Here is a 22,435-nt window from a genome sequence, read left to right on the forward strand (position 1 = left end):
GTCACAGACGTCCCAAAATACACCACCGGACATGGTCCTGCCCACCAGAAAGACAAGATCCAACCTCATCCACCAGAGCACAGGCACCAGTCCCCTCCACCAGAAAGCCTACACAACCCATTGAACCATCTTACCCACTGGGGTCAGACACCAAAAACAATGGGAACTACGAACCTGCAGCTGGCAAAAAGGAGACCCCCAAACACAGTAAGTTAAGCAAAATGAGAAGACAGGTGTCTGAGTGCCAGTGGAAGCTGAAGGGGCTGGAGATGGCCAAGGGCAAGGGCAGCAGGGCCGAGCTGTAACGGTTGCAGGCTGAGGCACAGCAGCTGCGCAAGGAAGAGCAGAGCTGGGAGCAGAAGCTAGAGGAGATGTGCAAGAAGGAGATGAGCATGCCCTGGAACATGGACCCGCTCAGCAAGGACGGCTTTAGCAAGAGCATGGTCAATACCAAGCCTGAGCAGGCGGAGGTGGAGCTGGAGGAGGTGAGGGAACAGAAACACAAAACCTTCATGGAAAAGTATCAAGCACTTCAGCATGCTCCGCTGCTGGGATGACAGCCAGAAGCACCTGTTGGACAACGTCCACCTGGTGTGCGAGGAGACCGCCAACTACCTGGTTATTTGATGCTTTGACTTAAAGGTGGAGGAGAAATGTGCACTGATGGAGCAGGTGGCCCACCAGACCATTGTCATGCAGTTCATCCTGGAGCTGGCCAAGAGCCTGAAGGTGGACCCTCATGCCTGCTTCTGGCAGTTCTTCACCAAGATCAAGACTGCCGACTGTCAGTACATGGAGGGCTTCAATGACGAGCTGGAGGCCTTCAAAGACTGTGTGCGGGGCCGGGCCAAGCTGCGCATCAAGAAGGTCATGAAGGAGTACGAGGAGTAGGAGTGCAAGCAGCAGCTTGGCCGAGCAGCCTGGACCCCATCAAGGTATACGAGTCCCTCCCTGAGGAACTCCAGAAATGCTTTGAGGTGAATGATGTGCAGATTCTACAAGATGCTGTCAGCAAGATAGATCCCACCGACATGAAGTACCACATGCATCATTGCATCAACTCCAGCCTCTGGGTCCCCAACTCCAAGTCCAACAAGGCCAAGGAAGAGAAGGAGACGAGTCCCAGGGACCCTTTGCTGGAAGCCTCCAAGCCAGGTGATGAGAAAGATGTCAGAGCATGACCCACCTCAGCTGCTGCCTGACTGCCTGCAGGTCCCTGTGTACCCCTTTTCAGAACACAAAAATAGACACCACCTCCCTAGCTCCTGGCTTCCTCCACTTTTGCTGCTCCCCCACCTAGCCTGTAGGGGCTTGCCCAACCCCTCCACCGCCGCCATACCCCCAGTGCTCATCCAAGTCTTTACTTTGAGTCAAGGGACTTCACTGCCTGCAGCTCGCCCCACTTCAGCATTATGCAAAAGGCTCGGGGATCCAGGGACAGGTAGAGAAGGGGTCCCCAGCAGAGGGGCTTGCTCCAGTCACTGTGGGCTATGTTTTCACTGTTCATCCACACTGAGTATTCTATATAGTAAACAGCAATTATCTTCGAATATACAACAGATGAAGGAGCAAAGTAAAAACTCACCAGACCAAACAAATTAAGAGGAAATAAGCAGTCTACCTGAAAAAGAACTCAGAGTACTGTTATTAAAGATATTCAAAATCATGGAAATGGAATGGAGAAAATGCAATAAACATTTAACAAGGACCTAGAAGAACTAAAGAGCAAACAATAAAGAACAACAGAAAAATGAAATTAAAAATTCTCTAGAATGAATCAATAGAAGAATAACTGAAGGAGAAGAACGGTAAGTGACCTGGAAGATAAAATAGTGGAAATAATTGCCACAGAGCAGAGTAAAGAAAAAAGAATGAAAAGAATTAAGGACAGTCTCAGAGACCTCTGGGACAAAATAACACACCAACATTCGAATTATAGGGGCCCCAGAATAAGAAGAGAAAAAGAAAGGGACTGAAAAAATATTTGAAGAGATTATAGTTGAAAATTTCTCTAATATGGGAAAGGAAAAGTCAATCAAGTCCAGGAAGTGCAGAGAGTCCCATACAGGATAAATCCAAGGAGAAACACACCAAGACACATATTAATCAAACTAACAAAAATTAAATTCAAAGAAAAAAATTAAAATCAGCAAGGGAAAAACAACAAATAACACACAAGGGAATCCCAATAAGGTTAACAGCTGATCTTCCAGCAGAAACTCTGCAAGCCAGAATGGAGTGGCAGGACATATTTAAAGTGATGAAAGGGAAATACCTACAACTAAGGTTACTCTACCCAGCAAGGATCTCATTCAGATTCGAGGGAGAAATTAAAACCTTTACAGACAAGCAAAAGGTAAGAGAATTCAGCACCACCAAACCAGCTTTACAACAAATGTAAAGGAACTTCTCTGGGTAGGAAACACAAGAGAAGGAAAAGACCTACAATAAAAAACCCAAAACAATTAAGAAAATGGTAATGGGAACATACATATGGATAATTACCTTAAATGTAAATGGGTTAAATGCTTCAACCAAAAGATGTAGACTGGCTGAATGGATACAAAAACAAGACCCATATATATGCTGCATATAAGAGACTCACTTCAGACCCAGGGACACATACAGACTGAAAGTGAGGGAATAGAAAAAGTCCATGCAACTGGAAATCAAAAGAAAGCTAGAGTAGAAATTCTCATATCAGACAAAATAGACTTAAAAATAAAGACTCTTACAAGAGGCAAAGAAGGACTCTACATAATGATCAAGGGATCAGTCCAAGAGGAAGATATAACAATTGTAAATATTTATGCACTCAACATAGGAGCACCTCAATACATAAGGCAAATGCTAACAGGCATAAAAGGGGAAATTGACAGTAACATGATCATAGGGGACTTTAACACCCCACTTTCACCCATGGACAGATCATACAAAATGAAAATAAATAAGGAAACACAAGCTTTAAATGATACATTAAACAAGATGGACTTAATTGATATTTATAGGACATTCCATCCAAAAACAACAGAATACATATTTTTCTCAAGTGCTCATGGAACATTCTCCAGGATAGATCATATCTTGGGTCACAAATCAAGCCTTGGTAAATTTAAGAAAAATAAAATCATATCAAGTATCTTTTCCGACCACAGCACTATGAGACTAGATATCAATTACAGGAAAAAATCTGTAAAAAATATAAACACATGGAGGTTAAACAATACACTACATAATAACCAAGGGAACATGGAAGAAATCAAAGAGGAAATCAAAAAATACCTAGAAACAAATGACAATGAAAACATGATGAACTAAAACTTATGGGATGCAGTAAAAGCAGTTTTAAGAGGGAAATTTATAGCAATACAATCCTACGTCATGAAACAAGAAACATCTCAAATAAACAATCTAAGCTTACACCTTAAAGCAATTAAAGAAAAACAAAAAATACCCCAAAGTTAGCAGAAGGAAAGAAATCATAAAGCTCAGATCAGAAATAAATGAAAAAGAAATGAAGGGAACAATAGCAAAGATCAATAAAACTAAAAGCTAATTCTTTGAGAAGATAAACAAAATTGATAAACCATTAACCAGACTCATCAAGAAAAAAAGAGAGAAGATTCAAATCAATATTATTGGAAATGAAAAAGGAGAAGCAACAACTGACACCACAGAATTACAAAGGATCATGAGAAATTACTACAAGCAACAACATGCCAATAAAATGGACAATCTGGAAGAAATGGACAAATTCTTAGAAAAGCACAACCTTCCACAACTGAACCAGGAAGAAACAGAAAATATATAAACATACCAATCACAAGCACTGAACCTGAGACTGTGATTAAAAATCTTCCAACAAAGGAAAGCCCAGGACCAAATTGCTTCACAGGCGAATTCCATCAAACATTTAGAGAAGAGCTAAGACCTATCCTTCTCAAATTACTCCAAAATATAGCAGAGGGAGGAATATTCCCAAACTCATTCTATGAGGCCACCATCACCCTGATACCAAAACCAGACAAAGATGTCACAAAGAAAGAAAGCTACAGGCCAATATCACTGATGAACATAGATGCAAAAGTCCTCAGCAAAATGCTAGCAAACAGAATCCAACAGCACATTAAAAGGATCATACACCATGATCAAGTGGGGTTTTCCCCAGGAATGCAAGGATTCTTCAATACATGGAAATCAATCAATGTGATACACCGTATTAACAAACTGAAGGATAAAAACCATATGATCATCTCAATAGATGCAGAGAAAGCTTTCGACAAAATTCAACACCTATTTATGATAAAAACACTCCAGAAGGTAGGCTTAGAGGGAATTTACCTCAACATAATAAAGGCCATATATGACAAACTCACAGCCAACATCATATTTAATTGTGAAAAATTGAAAGCCTTTCGACTAAGATCAGGAACAAGACAAGGTTGTCTACTCTCACCACTATTATTCAACATAGCCTTGGAGGTTTTAGCCACAGCTAAATCAGAGAAGAAAAAGAAATAAAAGGAATCCAAATCAGAAAAGAAGAAGTAAAGGTGTCACTGTTTGCAGATGACATGATACTATACATAGAGAATCCTAAAGACTGTATGAGAAACTAGAGCTAATCAATGAATTTGGTAAAGTTGCAGGATACAAAGTTAATGCACAGAAATCTCTTGAATTCTTATACACTAATGATGAAAAATCTGACAGAGAAATTAAGGAAACACTCCCATTTACCATTGCAACAAAAAGAATAAAATACCTAGGAATAAACCTACCTAAGGAGACAAAAGACCTGTATGCAGCAAAATATAAGATACTTATGAAAGAAATTAAAGATGATACAAACAGAAGGAGAGATATACCATGTTCTTGGATTGGAAGAATCAACATTGTGAAAATGACTGTACTACCCAAAGCCATCTACAGATTCAATGCAATCCCTCTCAAACTTCCACTGGCATTTTTCACAGAACTAGAACAAAAACTTTCACAATTTGTATGGAAACACAAAAGACCCTGAATAGCAAAAGCAATGTTGAGAAAGAAAAATGGAGTCAGAAGAATCAAGCTCCCAGACTTCAGACTCTACTATAAAGCAACAGTAATCAAGACAGTATGGTACTGGCACCAAAACAGAAATATAGATCAATGGAATAGGATAGAAAGCACAGAGATAAACCCACACACATATGGTCACCTTATTTTTGACAAAGGAGGCAAGAATATACAATGGAGAAAAGACAGCCTCTTCAATAAGTGGTACTAGGAAAACTGTACATTTACAAGTAAGAGAATGAAGTTAGAACACTCCCTAACACCATAAACAAAAATAAACTCAAAATGGATTAAGACCTAAATGGAAGGCGAGATACTATCAAACTCTTAAAGGAAAACATAGAATACTCTAAGACATAATCACAGCAAGATCCTTTTTGACACACCTCCTAAAGAAATGGAAATAAAAATAAACAAATGGGACCTAATGAAGCTTAAAAGCTTTTGCACTGCAAAGGAAACCATAAACAAGACAAAAAGACAACCGTCAGAATGGGAGAATATATTTGCAAATGAAGCAACTGACAAAGTATTAATCTCTAAAATATACAAGCAGCTCATGCAGCTCAATAACAAAAAAACAAACAACCCCGTCCAAAAATGGGCCCAGATCTAAATAGAGATTTCTCCAAAGAAGATATACAGATTGCCAACAAACACATGAAAGGTTGCTCAACATCATTAATCATTAGAGAAATGCAAATCAAAACTACAATGAGGTATCACCTCACACTGGTCAGAATGACCATGATCAAAAAATCTACAAACTATAAATGTGGGAGAGGATGTGGAGAAAAGGGAACCTTCTTGCACTGTTGGTGGGAATGTTAGTTGATACAGCCACTATAGAGAACAGTATGGAGGTTCCTTAAAAATCTAAAATTAGAACTACTGTATGTCCCAGCAATCTCACTGCTGAGCATATACCCTGAGAAAACCATAATTTAAAAAGAATCATGTACCACAATGTTCATTGCAGCTGTATTTACAATAGCCAGGACATGGAAACAACCTAAGTGTTCATCGACAGAAGAATTGATAAAGAAGATGTGGCACATATATACAATAGAACATTACAGGACAGTACAGTGCTGAACCCAAGACTAATGGGCTTTCTCTGAATGATTTTGGAAATTGTGGAGTATTTTGAGCTTCCCTGAATTCTGTTCAGAGATTATGTTGACATTTTTTGGTGTGGCCAATATATTTCTCATCCATCTATACTATTTCATTAATTCAATTAGAGGCTGACTCTTCAACTGGGAATTTGTCAAATTCTGAGGAATAGTAAGCCATCTATTCCTGCCTGGGAGCCAGGAATGATGGGAAAGCATTTCACAAAGAAACTGCTTGAACATAAATGTCCCAGGAGAGTTCTTGAAATTGTGGTTCTAAATGCACCCATCAGCTTTAGATCACACTGGGCAATGCAAAATTCTCAGAAAATGAAATCATCAAGATAGAATGGATATTGAATAAGTTAACCTAGACAAAAAAAACTATTATAAATACAGAAGATAGAAGATTCACATCACATTTCCAGGAAAACCTACTCATATGCACTGTCAGAAAAGCAGAATCTGTGTAACTTACCCAGAAAAATGGAGGAGTCAATGCAGGGATCATTGACAGGAAAATTTAGCAAAAGAGAGAACTAAGAAAGCATGTGAACTTGAACAAGGCATATAAACTCCCTGGGCCTCTGTTTCCTCATTATTGAAATAATAAGATTATTGGAATGAGTGAATCTGACTCCAAAATTAATTATAATTTTGACCAGAAGGACTACAAGAGGAATTGTCCATTGTCCCTTCCTTCTTCTTTCCACAACATTGATTTAAAAAATCCTTGAAAGCATCTAGGTTTATCTTTAATAATTGCCCTCATCTACGCAAAAATTTTAAACTTAAGTTTTTTGCACACTTGTGATTTGTGCAAGAGATATATTTACAACAATAAAAATAATGGGAATTAAATTATACACAGTAGATGTTCAAAAAAGAAATGCAGTAATAGCGGGTTTTTTTCTAATTCACGGAGGTTGTGAAAATATTAAAAGTGCCCCACTTCATATGGGATGGGGGAAATTCATACTTTTTCTTTATTCTGTTTTCTAAATTGCCTTCAATGTCCATGTGTAGCGTCTATTATCAGAAAAAGAAAATGAGTTTGTTTATAAAGAAAGGGAAAGGGAAAATAAACCATTTTGTATATCAACTATGAAGCATTCTTTTTTATATAGACTATATTAATTGAAATGCTTATCTGCATAAGTGTTCTGGTTCTTTCCCATTTTATGATATTTTCTATTACTTAAAACAATTTTCTCAGTTTTAAGAAAAATCGAGGTAAATCGTGCTTAAATTTAGACTGAAATTAAGGATAGAAGGGAAACATTCAACCTGAAAATAATTTGGTACATTAAGAGTTTAGTAAATATCACTAGTTATTTGACTTAGTTGGTGTAGGCAAGGAAGGAAGATTTGTCCAGAGTTAAGGGGTCTCTGCAGCCATTTAGAGAGAGCCAAAGTGTCAAGGGCTTGAGGGGTAGGGTGGGGGGTTGTGAAGGACACACCTCATAGAACATGTCAGTCACAGCACCTGGGAGTCAAGGCATGAGCTTTGGAAGACTCTTCCTCAGACAAAGGCAGGGATAGGACAGCGTGAAACATGGGGGCAAAGAAGAAGGATGGGAAAGTGAGGTCCCCTCCAAATGTGGGGCCTCTGGGTTCCTGAGGTGCTGTCTTTTCTCTCACCTGGAACCAAGAGTTCTCTCTGTCCCATCTCTGTGGCCCTCAGAATGCCTTGTGTAGAGTCAGAATAACTACTAGCTATTAATAACTAACACTTATGAGCAATTGCAAAGTGCCAGACACTACTCTAAATGCCTTACACATATGAACTCATTGGATACTCACAGCAGCAAATGTTTTTACAGATAAGGAAACCAATTCAGAGTGATCCAGGGACTTGCTCTAAGGGCCAGAGTGTTGGAAGAAGCATTCAGCCCAAGCAGTCAGACCCCAGAGCTGGCATTCTTCCCTGCTTCTCCGCAAGTGGAAAAAGGAAGGAGGTGAAATATCTTATAATGAAGAGAGAGGTTTTTTTTTTTTAACATCTTTATTGGGGTACAATTGCTTTACAATGGTGTGTTAGTTTCTGCTCTATAACAAAGTGAATCAGTTATATATATACATATGTTCCCATATGTCCTCCCTCTTGCGTCTCCCTCCCTCCCACTCTCCCTATCCCACCCCTCCAGGCTGTCACAAAGCACCGAGCTAATATCCCTGTGCCATGCGGCTGCTTCCCACTAGCTATCTACCTTACTACGTTTGTTAGTGTGTGTATGTCCATGACTCTCTCTCGCCCTGTCAAAGCTCACCCGTCCCCCTCCCCATATCCTCAAGTCCGTTCTCCAGTAGGTCTGCGTCTCTATTCCCGTCCCACCCCAGGTTCTTCATGACATCCTTTTTTTTCTTAAATTCCATATATATGTGTTAGCATACGGTATTTGTCTTTTTCTTTCTGACTTACTTCACTCTGTATGACAGACTCTAGGTCTATCCATCTCATTACAAATAACTAAATTTCGTTTCTTTTTAAGGCTCAGTAATATTCCATTGTATATATGTGCCACATCTTCTTTATCCATTCATCTGATGATGGGCACTTAGGTTGTTTCCATCTCCGGGCTATTGTAAATAGAGCTGCAATGAACATTTTGGTACATGACTCTTTTTGAATTATGGTTTTCTCACGGTATATGCCCAGTAGTGGGATTGCTGGGTCATATGGTAATTCTATTTGTAGTTTTTTAAGGAACCTCCATACTGTTCTCCATAGTGGCTGAACCAATTCACATTCCCACCAGCAGTGCAAGAGTGTTCCCTTTTCTCCACACCCTCTCCAGCATTTATTGTTTCTAGATTTTTTGATGATGGCCATTCTGACTGGCGTGAGATGATATCTCATTGTAGTTTTGATTTGCATTTCTCTAATGATTAATGATGTTGAGCATTCTTTCATGTGTTTGTTGGCATTCTGTATATCTTCTTTGGAAAAATGTCTATTTAGATCTTCTGCCCATATTTGGATTGGGTTGTTTGTTTTTTTGTTATTGAGCTGCATGAGCTGCTTGTAAATTTTGGAGATTAATCCTTTGTCAGTTGCTTCATTTGCAAATATTTTCTCCCATTCTGAGGGTTGTCTTTTGGTCTTGTTTATGGTTTCCTTTGCTGTGAAAAAGCTTTGAAGTTTCATTAGGTCCCATTTATTTATTTTTGTTTTTATTTCCATTACTCTAGGAGGTGGGTCAGAAAGGATCTTGCTGTGATTTATGTCATAGTGTGTTCTGCCTATGTTTTCCTGTAAGAGTTTGATAGTTTCTGGCCTTACATTTAGGTCTTTAATCCATTTTGAGCTTATTTTTGTGTATGGTGTTAGGCAGTGATCTAATCTCATACTTTTACATGTACCTGTCCAGTTTTCCCAGCACCACTTATTAAAGAGGCTGTCCTTTCTCCACTGTACATTCCTGCCACCTTTATCAAAGATAAGGTGTCCATATGTGCGTGGGTTTATCTCTGGGCTTTCTATCCTGTTCCATTGATCTATCTGTTTTTGTGCCAGTACCATACTGTCTTGATTACTGTAGCTTTGTGGTATAGTCTGATCAGGGAGCCTGATTCCTCCAGCTCCTTTTTTCGTTCTCAAGATTGCTTTCGCTAATCGGGGTCTTTGGTGTTTCCATACAAATTGCGAAATTTTTTGTTCTAGTTCTGTGAAAAATGTCAGTGGTAGTTTGATAGGGATTGCATTGAATCTGTAGATTGCTTTGGGGAGTAGAGTCATTTTCACCATGTTGATTCTTCCAATCCAAGAACATGGTATATCTCTCCATCTATTTGTATCATCTTTAATTTTTTCATCAGTGTCTTATAATTTTCTGCATACAGGTCTTTTGTCTCCTTAGGTAGGTTTATTCCTAGATATTTTATTCTTTTTGTGGCAATGGTAAATGGGAGTGTTTTATTGATTTCACTTTCAGATTTTTCATCATTAGTATATAGGAATGCCAGAGATTTCTGTGCATTAATTTTGTATCCTGCTACTTTACCAAATTCATTGATTAGCTCTAGTAGTTTTCTGGTAGCATCTTTAGGATTCTATATGTATAGTATCATGTCATCTGCAGTGACAGCTTTACTTCTTCTTTTCCGATTTGGATTCCTTTTATTTCCTTTTCTTCTCTGATTGCTGTGGCTAAAACTTCCAAAACTATGTTGAATAAGAGTGGTGAGAGTGGGCAACCTTGTCTTGTTCCTGATCTTAGTGGAAATGCTTTCAGTTTTTCACCATTGAGGATGATGTTTGTTGTGGGCTTGTCGTATATGGCCTTTATTATGTTGAGGAAAGTTCCCTCTATGCCTACTTTCTGCATGCAGGGTTTTTATCATAAATGGGTGTTGAATTTTGTCGAAAGCTTTCTCTGCATCTGTTGAGATGATCATATGGTTTTTCTCCTTCAATTTGTTAATATGGTTTATCACATTGATAGATTTGCGTATATTGAAGAATCCTTGCATTCCTGGAATAAACCCCACTTGATCATGGTGTATGATCCTTTTAATGTGCTGTTGGATTCTGTTTGCTAGTATTTTTGCATCTATGTTCATCAGTGATATTGGCCTGTAGTTTTCTTTCTTTGTGACATCCTTGTCTGGTTTTGGTATCAAGGTGATGGTGGCCTCGTAGAATGAGTTTGGGAGTGTTCCTCCCTCTGCTATATTTTGGAAGAGTTTGAGAAGGACAGGTGTTAGCTCTTCTCTAAACGTTTGATAGAATTCACCTGTGAAGCCATCTGGTCCTGGGCTTTTGTTTGTTGGAAGATTTTTAATCAGTTTCAATTTCAGTGCTTGTGATTGGTCTGTTCATATTTTCTATTTCTTCCTGATTCAGTCTTGGCAGGTTGTGCATTTCTAAGAATTTGTCCATTTCTTCCAGATTGTCCATTTTATTGGCATAGAGTTGCTTGTAGTAATCTCTCATGATTTTTTTTATTTCTGCAGTGTCAGTTGTTACTTCTCCTTTTCATTTCTAATTCTATTGATTTGAGTCTTCTCCCTTTTTTTCTTGATGAGTCTGGCTAGTGGTTTATCTATTTTGTTTATCTTCTCAAAGAACCAGCTTTTAGTTTTAGTGATCTTTGCTATCGTTTCCTTCATTTCTTTTTCATTTATTTCTGATCTGATTTTTATGATTTCTTTCCTTCTGCTAGTTTTGGGGTTTTTTGTTCTTCTTTCTCTAATTGCTTGAGGTGCAAGGTTAGGTTGTTTATTCGAGATGTTTCCTGCTTCTTAAGGTGGGCTTGTATTGCTATAAACTTCCCCCTTAGAACTGCTTTTGCTGCATCCCGTAGGTTTTGGGTCGTTGTGTCTCCATTGTCATTTGTTTCTAGGTATTTTTTTATTTCCTCTTTGATTTCTTCAGTGATCACTTCATTATTAAGTAGTGTATTGTTTAGCCTCCATGTGTTTGTATTTTTTACAGATCTTTTCCTGTAATTGATATCTAGTCTCATGGGGTTGTGGTCAGAAAAGATACTTGATACAATTTCAATTTTCTTAAATTTACCAAGGCTCGATTTGTGACCCAAGATATGATCTATCCTGGAGAATTTTCCATGAGCACTTGAGAAAAATGTGTATCCTGTTGTTTTTGGATGGAATGTCCTATAAATATCAATTAAGTCCATCTTGTTTAATGTATCATTTAAAGCTTGTGTTTCCTTATTTATTTTCATTTTGGATGATCTGTCCATGGGTGAAAGTGGGGTGTTAAAGTCCCCTACTATGAATGTGTTACTGTCGATCTCCCCTTTTATGGCTGTTAGTATTTGCCTTATGTATTGAGGTGCTCCTATGTTGAGTGCATAAATATTTACCATTGTTATATCTTCTTGTTGGATCAATCCCTTGATCATTATGTAGTGTCCTTCTTTGTCTCTTTTAATAGTCTTTGTTTTAAAGTCATTTTTGTCTGATAGGAGAATTGCTACTCCAGCTTTCTTTTGGTTTCCATTTGCATGGAATATCTTTTTCCATCCCCTTACTTTCAGTCTGTTTGTGTCTCTAGGTCTGAAGTGGGTATCTTGTAGACAGCATATATAAGGTCTTGTTTTTGTATCCATTCAGTCAATCTGTGTCTTTTGGTGGGAGCATTTAGTCCATTTACATTTAAGGTAATTATCGATTTGTATGTTCCTATTCCCATTTTCTAAATTGTTTTGGGTTCATTATTATAGGTCTTTTCCTTCTCTTGTGTTTCTTGTCTAGAGAAGTTCCTTTAGCATTTGTTTTAAAGCTGGTTTGGTGGTGCTGAACTCTCTCAGCTTTTGCTTGTCTGTAAAGGTTTTAATTTCTCCATCAAATCTGAATGAGATCCTTGCTGGGTAGAGTAGTCTTGGTTGCAGGTTTTTCTCCTTCATCACTTTCAGTATGTCCTGCCACTCCCTTCTGGCTTGTAGGGTTTCTGCTGAGAGATCAGCTGTTAAGCTTATGGGGATTCCCTTGTGTGTTATTTGTTGTTTTTCCCTTGATGCTTTTAATATGCTTTCTTTGTATTTAATTTTTGACAGTTTGATTAATATGTGTCTTGGCGTATTTCTCCTTGGATTTATCCTGTATGGAACTCTCTGTGTTTCCTGGACTTGATTAACTATTTCCTTTCCCATATTAGGGAAATTTTCAACTATAATCTCTTCAAATATTTTCTCAGTCCCTGTCTTTTTCTCTTCTTCTTCTGGAACCCCTATAATTCGAATGTTGGTGCGTTTAATGTTGTCCCAGAGGTCACTGAAACTGTCCTCAGTTCTTTTCATTCTTTTTTCTTTATTCTGCTCTGCAGCAGTTATTTCCACTACTTTATCATCCAGGTCACTTATCCGTTCTTCTGCCTCAGTTATTCTGCTATTGATGCCTTCTAGAGTATTTTTAATTTCATTTATTGCGTTGTTCATCGTTGCTTGTTTCATCTTTATTTCTTCTAGATCCTTGTTAACTGTTTCTTGCATTTTGTCCATTCTATTTCCAAGATTTCGGATCATCCTTTCTATCATTATTCTGAATTCTTTTTCAGGTAGACTGCCTATTTCCTCTTCATTTGTTAGGTCTGGTGCATTTTTATCTTGCTCCTTCATCTGCTGTGTGTTTTTCTGTCTTCTCATTTTGCTTATCTTACTGTGTTTGGAGTCTCCTTTTTGCAGGCTGCAGGTTTGTAGTTCCCGTTGTTTTTGATGTCTGTCTCCAGTGGCTAAGGCTGTTTCAATGGGTTGTGTAGGCTTCCTGGTGGAGGGGACTAGTGCCTGTGTTGTGGTGGATGAGGCTGGATCTTGTCTCTCTAGTGGGCAGGTTCACGTCTGGTGGTGTGTTTTGGGGTGTCTGTGGCCTTATTATGATTTTAGGCCGCCTCTCTGCTAATGGGTGGGGTTGTGTTCCTGTTTTGCTAGTTGTTTGGCATAGGTTGTCCAGCACTGTGGCTTGCTGGTCGTTTAGTGAAGCTGGGTGCTGGTGTTATGATGGAGGTCTCTGGGAGATTTCCGCCATTTAATATTATGTGGAGCTGGGAGGTCTCTTGTTGACCAGTGACCTGAAGTTGGCTCTCCTACCTCAGGGGCAGAGCCCTGACTCCTGGCTGGAGCACCAAGAGCCTTTCATCCACACGGCTCAGAATAAAAGGGAGAAAAAGTAGAGAGAGTTCGTAGAAGTATGAGGAAAGAAAGAAGGAAAGGAGGAAAGGAAGGAAGAAAGAAGCAAAGAAGGAAATAAAGGAGGGAGGGAGGAAGGAAGGAAGGAAGGAGGGAAAGAAGGAAAAAAGACAGAAAGAAGATACAGTAAAAATAAAATAAAGTATAATATAGTTATTGAATTAAAAAATATTTAGAAAAGAAAAAAGGAGACGGATAGAAACTTAGGACAAATGTTGGAAGCAAAGCTATACAGAGAAAATCTTACACAGAAGCATACACATACACCCTGACAAAAAGAGATAAAGGGAGAAAAATTATAAATCTTGCTCTCAGAGACCACCTCCTCAATTTGGGGTGATTCATTGTCTAAAGGAGGGAAGGAAGGAAGGAAAGAAAGAAAGAAAGAATGAAGGTAAAGTATAATAAAGTTATTGCAATTAAAATTAATTATTAAGAATAAAAATTTTTTTAAAAACCATGGACGGATAGAGGCCTAGGACAAATGGTGGAAGCAAGACTATACAGACAAGATCTCACACAGAAGCATACACGTACCCATTCACAAAAAGAGGAAAAGGGAAAAAAATCATAGATCTCGCTCAGTCCACCTCTTCAATTTGGGATCATTCCTTATCTATTCAGGTATTCCACAGATGCAGGGTATATCAAGTTGATTGTGGAGCTTTAACCCGCTGCTTCTGAGGCTGCTGGGAGAGATTTCGCTTTCTCTTCTTTGTTCTCACAGCTCACAGGAGCTCAGCTTCGGATTTGGCCCTGCCTCTGCGTGTAGGCCGCTGGAGGGCGTCTGTTTTTTGCTCAGACAGGACGGGGTTAAAGGAGCCGCTGATTCGGGGGCTCCGGCTCACTCAGGCCGGGGGGGGGGGGGGAGGGAGGGGCACTGCGTGCGGGGCGGGCCTGCGGCGGCAGAGGCCGGCGTGATGTTGCTCCAGCCTGAGGCCCGCCATGCGTTCTCCCGGGGAAGTTGTCCCTGGATCCCGGGAACCTGGCAGTGGCAGGCTGCACAGGCTCCGCGGAAGAGGGGTGTGGAGAGTGACCTGTGCTCGCACACAGGCCCCTTGGAGGCGGCAGCAGCAGCCTTAGCGTCTCCCGCCCGTCTCTGGGGTTCGCGCTTTTAGCCGCAGCTCGCGCCCGTTTCTGGGCTTCGCGCTTTTAGCCTCGGCTCGCGCCCGTCTCTGGAGTTCCTTTAAGCAGCGCTCTTAAACCCCTCTCCTCGAGCACCAGGAAGCAAACAGGGAAGAAAAAGTCTCTTGCCTCTTCGGCAGGTGCAGACTTTTCCCCGGACTTCCTCCCGGCTAGCCGTGGTGCACTAATCCCTTCAGGCTATGTTCAAGCCGCCAACCCCAGTCCTCTCCCTGCGCTCCGTCCGAAACTGAAACCCGAACCTCAGCTCGCAGCCCCGCCTGCCCCGGCGGGTGAGCAGACAAGCCTCTCGGGCTGGTGAGTGCCGGTCGGCACCAATCCTCTGTGCGGGAATCTCCCCGCTTTGCCCTCGGCACACGTCGCTGTGCACTCCTCCGCGGTTCCGAAGCTCCCCCCTCCGCCTCCCGCAGTCTCCGCCCGCGAAGGGGCTTCCTAGTATGTGGAAACTTTTCCTCCTTCACAGCTCCCTCCCACTGGTGCAGGTGCCGTCCTTATTCTTTTGTCTCTGTTTTTTCTTTTTATCTTTTGCCCTACCCAGGTACGTGGGGAGTTTCTTGCCTTTTGGGAGGTCTGAGATCTTCTGCCAGCCTTCCGTAGGTGTTCTGTAGTTGTTCCACGTGTAGATGTATTTCTGGTGTATCCGTGGTTAGGAAGGCGATCTCCGTGTCTTACTCTTCCGCCATCTTCAAGCCGTCCTCAAGAATTACTTTGAACTTGACTTGCAAGTTGATAACTTTCTGTAGCTTGGGCTTTTCCTGGGCAAAATCCAAGGTACTAGCGTGGCTGTGTTCCTTTCTGGAGATTCTAGGGGAGAGACCTTTACGGTTGGTCAAGAGAGAGGTTTTTCTACGTATAGGGGGCAGTAAAGAAAATGAGCAAAATGTAGCCTAATAATCCACAGAGGCAGAGAGAAGACTCTGGCTTCTGGGTGTGGGTTCCTGTTGTCTTTGCCAGAAGCTGCTTCATGAGTTCCCAAGACCCCCAGCTAGAGAACGTCTGAAAGACAAGAAACTATTGATCAACAAACTATTCGAGTAGGTTACTACCTACTACCATGCGGGAGGAGATGCCAGCGAATAGTGCCAAAATCAACCCTTTCCAGTGTGAAAAATCTCATCTCCCAGTACTTCTCAATCTAATTGAAATCCACCTCTATGGGATAGATTCACAGACAGCAGATTAACAATGATTCCATAGTTGAGTACCCTCTCAGCACAAATAATACTTGGGCTGAATTCTCAGCTGCAAATATTCAAGTTAGACAAAAACAAGAGTAACAGAAAAGCACTGTTTTTACATATCTGAAATATACACCCCAAAAATCTCCACTTGGGAATAAGAATAGTTGTGTGTATATGTATTTTTAATATATTTGTACATATTACTGTGCCTGGTTGGAGACTGAGGTGGGGATTTTCATGAAAGAGATGTGTAAAGGGAGTGTTTTCCAGAGAAGCCTGAGGGAAGGGGGGGGGGGGGGGGGCTCAGCCAGCACGTGGCTAAGTATGGCTGGAGACAGCTCTTCGTTTTTTCCATATTTCCTGCCATGAGGTCTAAATTTAAATTTGGTTAATAAATAACTTTCAGTTCAAGGTCCATTTCATTTGTATTTTCCTATGAAAAGTAAATCGTATGATGCCAGTAATGCAGACATATTATAGCTGTTTCTCTTTTCTGTATCAAATCTGAAAATAAACTTGAAAAGCTACACTTTACAACTCTGACATTTTCCTTTTCTGACGTTTTTGTTCCAGCTAAGACCTAGTCTTTTTATACTTACAGAATAAATTCAGTTACTTCTGGTACATAGTAAACCCAAGCTCAAAGTGTTAGGTTCACAAAGAGATATCCACTTTCCTAAATCTGAAACGCAAGAAATGGGCTGCAGCCAATGTGAGAACATAGACAAATGTGCATCCTCTAGAATTTGAACCAGGAAAACACAACCAATGGTGTCCATTCCTAAAGTGACACAAGAGGTGGCTTAAAACAACAACATGACTGATGAAACTATTTAAGCTCAAAATTGTTCAATTGTAATAATTTATTTCCTGCTGACTTCAATTTGGAATTGGAAATAGCACCACCCTTAATGTATCTCATGCTAGATTGAGATTATTTTGTTTGGCATCTGTACAAATTCAAAAGTATGTATTGTAATTTTTCCCTCCTATATGTAACTCAAATTGTACCCAAAAAAAAAAAAATCCTTTCTGGCCTATCAAATAAGGTTGAATCACACCCCACGACCCACGAGAGGAGATAGGATAGCGCATCATTCCTCTAGCTACTCCAAACATTGAGAGGGATAGAGTCATGGATTCAGATTAACCTCTGACTCTGAGCTCCTGTTTTAGCTTATGAATTGTTTTATTCTGTACCATGTCAACCCAGACGTAAAACTGAAAACTCTTTCCTGTTTGCCACCAGAATCCACTTGCACAAGGTTTTAGTGTTAAAAGCATCGGCTGAAAGCTTTGGTGAGACAGGGAGGTTTACAATTGAAACTGTAAAGTCAGATCTTAAAATAATTCTTTTTCTCCCCAAAAGTTATATTTTGGTAGATTTTTGCTTTAGTGCATTAACAAAAACAAGTTCCTTTCTGAGCCTTTGAACTACCTGTCATCTTTGCAAGAGTGAGGATTTTGTTTCCATGCAGCTTCTTCAACCCTGTGCTGCACACATTTTTGTGCATCTTCCTTTCTCTTTCTGGCAGCCTTACCTATGCTACCTGAGTCCAAAATGGCACTCTCATCCATAATGAGGAGTTCCTGAGATCTGGTGTACACAGAGGCACGTACCCATAATTACACCCATTAAGATGTTCACAATAGCAATTAAGAATAAATGTCCAAAAAGAACTTACTAGTCCGTCTTATTGGGAAGTCCAGAGGCTGGATGAGCCTTGAAGTTGGTTTATACAGAGATGTCATAAGGACACAGCGCCCTTCCTTCTCAGTCAGGGCCATCCCAAAGCCGCTTCACCTCAGCCATAGGAATGCTACTGATGTTTCCTCACTTTACCAGTAGGACACAGAGCTTGAGTTCTACAACCTTTCAACGGAATTCCTCACATTTTCAGTGACTGAACCACCCCAGACTCACCCTTGTAGCTGGGAGCATGCCTGGCTTTGTTGTAAATGGCCAGAACTGTAGATAGGAGGAAGGGATTGCCCTCTGGGTTTACACCAAGCCAGGCTGGAGACAGGGTCGACGCTAATGGGGGAGGATGTTAATGGATGTTGAGGAGACTCACAGCATCCACAACGAGTGAGACCTCTTCTGCGGGGCCAGCCGCCCAACAGCACGCTCTGTGGGGACTGCCTACTAGAGACTTTTAAGTTTCAACAGCTCTTGGAAAGTCAAAGAGGATAAGAGTGATGGTGGTCAGAAGATTTTAAGACAGAGAGGGGAAAAACAGATACCTGAGATACAGAGACGGAATATGCTCAGGAAGAAAGCAGGATGCAGCCTTGGAAACAAATCCTATGAACAGATGATAGACATGCAGACCCTACCCCAGAAATCCCACTCTGTCAAGTCCTGTGTGGTGTAAGCCATAAATCTGCCCCCAGCAGGTGGCAAACATGACTTAGTATGGTAGTTTCCCCACAAACTGTTCACTCTCTCATTTCCACTTTGCCTCACCATTTGGACATGATAAAGACCCTCACTTCCTCACTTCATCTCCAGGGGCTTCACAAAGCTATCGCGCTCATCCAAGCCAGCCACTGCTGCCTGCTCGGCCTTAAGAGAGCTTCACTATCCTGTGAGCTCTGTTTTATTCCTCATTCCTCCAGGCTCCTGCAGCCCTGAGGAGTACTCACCCCTGGGCTTTGTTAGTGGAATGCTAGACGCTTACAAACATGCAGAAAGCACATTTTTATATAAGAAATCTAGTAGTAGCCAAACATTTTTCCTAGCCTAGAATGTGCTCATTTCATCTTTGTTTGCATATTATAGACAAATGTTCTGTGTCTGGCACTGTACTAGATAATTTTTAAATCTTAATAAATTGTAATAAAATCTCACAACCAAAGAGTGTTTAACAACCAGTTTACAGTTGGGAGACTCAGGCTTAAGTGAAATAACTTGTTTGAATCATTTACTACAGTGGCAGAACCAAGTCTGTCTAATTCTCCACCAGATCACAGTAAAATACAGCCTTCTTCCTGAGAACGCTATACTTATATATAAAGAGGGCAAAGAGATGCAAAATACTTTATTATTTAGCTTAAGCTTTGGGTCCAAAATCCATTGTAGGAACTAGGATATTGGGCTGTACCACAGGAAAATTCCGTTTTTTTGCCTTGGTTAGAGACTTGGGGATCCTTCTTCCCCTCAAACCCAGACTCAAGTCTTGAATCTTAAAACTCAAAGAAAAAGAAAATCCACATCCCATAGGGCCAGGGATACTGGAGATGGAGACAAGGGGAAAGAGGGAGCAGATTACTCAATACTCATATTAAAGTGGACCGGGCCACCTGCCCTAGGTTTTTCAGGCTGATATGGTAACAGTAAACTTGGCTGCATGTGGGCAAAGTAAAAGTGAGAGCTGGCTAGGGCTGATTGAGCCCAGATTCTTAAGTCCAGACACACAGAAGAAAACACATCCATGCAACCCACCTAGGGGACACCAGCTGTAGGAAAAAAAAAAAAACCTTCCAGGATGTTCTAGCATTTGCACAACACGTCTGCTTTTGAGAGTGGTTGCTTTTGCCCTAACTTCTCTCTAGAGGGTTATAAAAGAGGTATCAGGGTAGAGAAACTTTGAATTCCCTCTTCACATAGGCCTCACAGATGCTAATTATAACTGGAAATGCCTTGTTGATAAATTTCATTATTTATTACGTGCAACAGAGAATAAAGTTGTAAGAAAAATTCCTTTAGTCAGGATGGGTTTAATATGAGTAAAGTGAGAATATTAGTAAGTCATTGGAATACTCATTTCAGATACAAGAACACTTCTTCAGATAACCGCGCTGCACCTCCACAAACTGAAATCATCCCCATCCTTTGAGTTCTAGTGTGAGAGTGACGGAGACCCCACTCACTGCTCCTGTGTCAAAGCCACCTCAGTGCCCTCAACAGAGGATGGCCATAGCCAAGGCCGCCTGTTGACTGAGAAAGGAAAAGAACAATTTGTGCAACAAAAGGAAAAAAGAAAAGAAAGAGAAAGAAAGAAAAGCCTTGAATACAGAGTAAAGCAGTTTCCTTTAAAAGGGCCCGTCTGCTTGCTCAGCTGACTAAGCTAGTTCCACATAAAAGCATAAAAGAACATTCATGAATTGAAGAACCTAAGCATAGTGAACTGAGTGGTTCACCACCAAGACCAGTAAGTTGACCTTATTATCTGCCTGCTGCATACATGCCATCAGTAACAAAGGATGGAGCCTTAATTTAAAATTTGAGTCTTTGGTCCTTTCACAATTGTCTTCAGGGTCTAAAAACTCTCGATACTTTTCCAGAAGTTCTTTATTACTCTGGACACGTACTCCTTGCCTCCCACTCAGAACAGGAAGATGAAATTGGAGTTAAAAATATTCACAGACCCCAGAGATAAATTTGGTTTTTGTTCGTTTTATTTTCCTTTAGCTAAAACCATGTTTTGTACTACAAATATTAAAGCCCTGCTCATGTGTATTCTAAACCTCCAGATAGTAGGACTCACTGCTCATATTTAGTTTCAAGTAGAGTTTGTGTTGGACCCTTTTTAAGCAACAAATCAGGTTCATTTGCAATTATCAAGATTCATTTCAATTGTTCTCCTCTAGCAAGTTCAATGCGTTCCCCAAGAAATGTTTATGTAACAATATCCAGAGACTTCCCTGCTGGTCCAGTGGTTAAGACTCTGTGCTTTCATTGCTGTGGGTGTGGGTTCGATCCCTGTTTGGGGAATTAAGATCCCACAAGCCACTCAGCATGACCAAAAAAACCCCCCAAAGAACAATATCCACAAAGAATGAAAATAAAAGTTTCAAATCAGCCTCAAGTCAAATAATGACAAATAGGCAATTGATAAAACTGGCTTTGATGGAGTTCTGCTGTATATTCCGACCTTCACAGAAATTAAACTTTTGGTATTTTCTCCTAATCTTCTGGTTGCCACCAAGTATGACGGCAACTTACTGTGCCCCAAACTGATATGTGGTATAAGGGCAACACTTTCTAAGTCCCAACTTCCTAATCCATAGTGAAAAAGAAGTTTAAACCTGTCCAATCTATCTCTCAGAAATTTTATGAAAATAAATGAGATTTTATGAAAGCCTTTGCCTTATCAAAGGAGGAAGGAGTGTGACATAAATACAAGAGTGTGATAACTGATAGCAAAAAACAATTAGTCTTGTGTTATTCCAATATAAATCATATTTCATACATTATAACAATATGGGCACTCATCAGGAATAAAATAACCTTCAATTAAATTGAAATAGAGACAGGTGTGTAATGCCATTCCTTCTGACCGAATGCCAACATGAAATAAGTCCCTAAGGGTTTAAAATGCTTAAAGAATAAGCACTACAAAGATGAGCAGCCTCACTGGGATATAATTCAATATCCACTTTTATTTCCAATTCCCCTTTCAACCCACACACCTATTGTCTGCTCTGCATATGTTATTGATATGCATCTACATCATTATTATAACCAATAACAATAAAATCAGTGCCCTTAGTCTTGCATAGCAACGCTTTTCACATCTTCTGTAGTGTCTGCAAATGAGATGAATCATAAGAAACCATACAGTCCGTAAGACAATTTGGAGAACAAATCCTATTTATATAAATATAATTTACCTAAAAATGCAGATTCCTATGTGGAAAAGCTGAAAGGCCTTTGCTAAACTCTTTCCCCCCATTAGAAATACATATTGAAGTAGAAAAAAATGTTCTCTATTTTTCCCTGTCTCTTTATGATTTAAGCATATATTTCTACTAAAGATGATAAATCAAATGAAGGGGAAGCGACGGGCTTCTTCGAACACAGAATTGTAAGGTGAGTGGGCAGGCTGTACTTACTACAGAGTCCTTCCCATGTCATAGCCCACCTAGTCAGTTTCAATAAATGGCATGTGGATATTTGTAGGAAAACAAACAAGCAAAACAAACCAGAAACTGAAACTTTTAAATAAGAAAGGGACTGGTCCAGTGACATATTGTTTACCCACATTCTACTTCCAGTCAGTCATCATACATCATTTCAAGGAGTAGCTTTGTATCCATTGAAAGTACTTTCTCTTTCACTATCCCTCCAACCCTCTTGAGCTACAGAAACACAAAATTTTCTCATATGAATTATCACCTGGTTTGTTCTGTACTGTTCTGAAACCTTAATGTGTCCTAAAGAGATCTTTACATGGCACTGTTAAATTTGCCCAAAATTATTATATTTGTGCATGTCCCAATGTGAGTTCCCTGGGAAACAAACTCTGAGAAGGTTTACTGGGGAGGACCCTCAGCACCA

General features: G+C 40.2%; 1 pseudogene; it reads left to right on the forward strand.

Moving 5' to 3' along the window:
* Nucleotides 1-221: 221 nt before the first annotated feature.
* Nucleotides 222-1,181, forward strand: LOC114902373 (annotated as a pseudogene).
* The last annotated feature ends 21,254 nt before the right edge of the window (nucleotides 1,182-22,435 follow it).

This window comes from Monodon monoceros, unplaced genomic scaffold (genome assembly GCF_005190385.1).
Source record: "Monodon monoceros isolate NGI ecotype Baffin Bay Population unplaced genomic scaffold, NGI_Narwhal_1 Super_Scaffold_20, whole genome shotgun sequence".
In the NCBI taxonomy this organism is placed as follows: Eukaryota; Metazoa; Chordata; class Mammalia; order Artiodactyla; family Monodontidae; genus Monodon; species Monodon monoceros.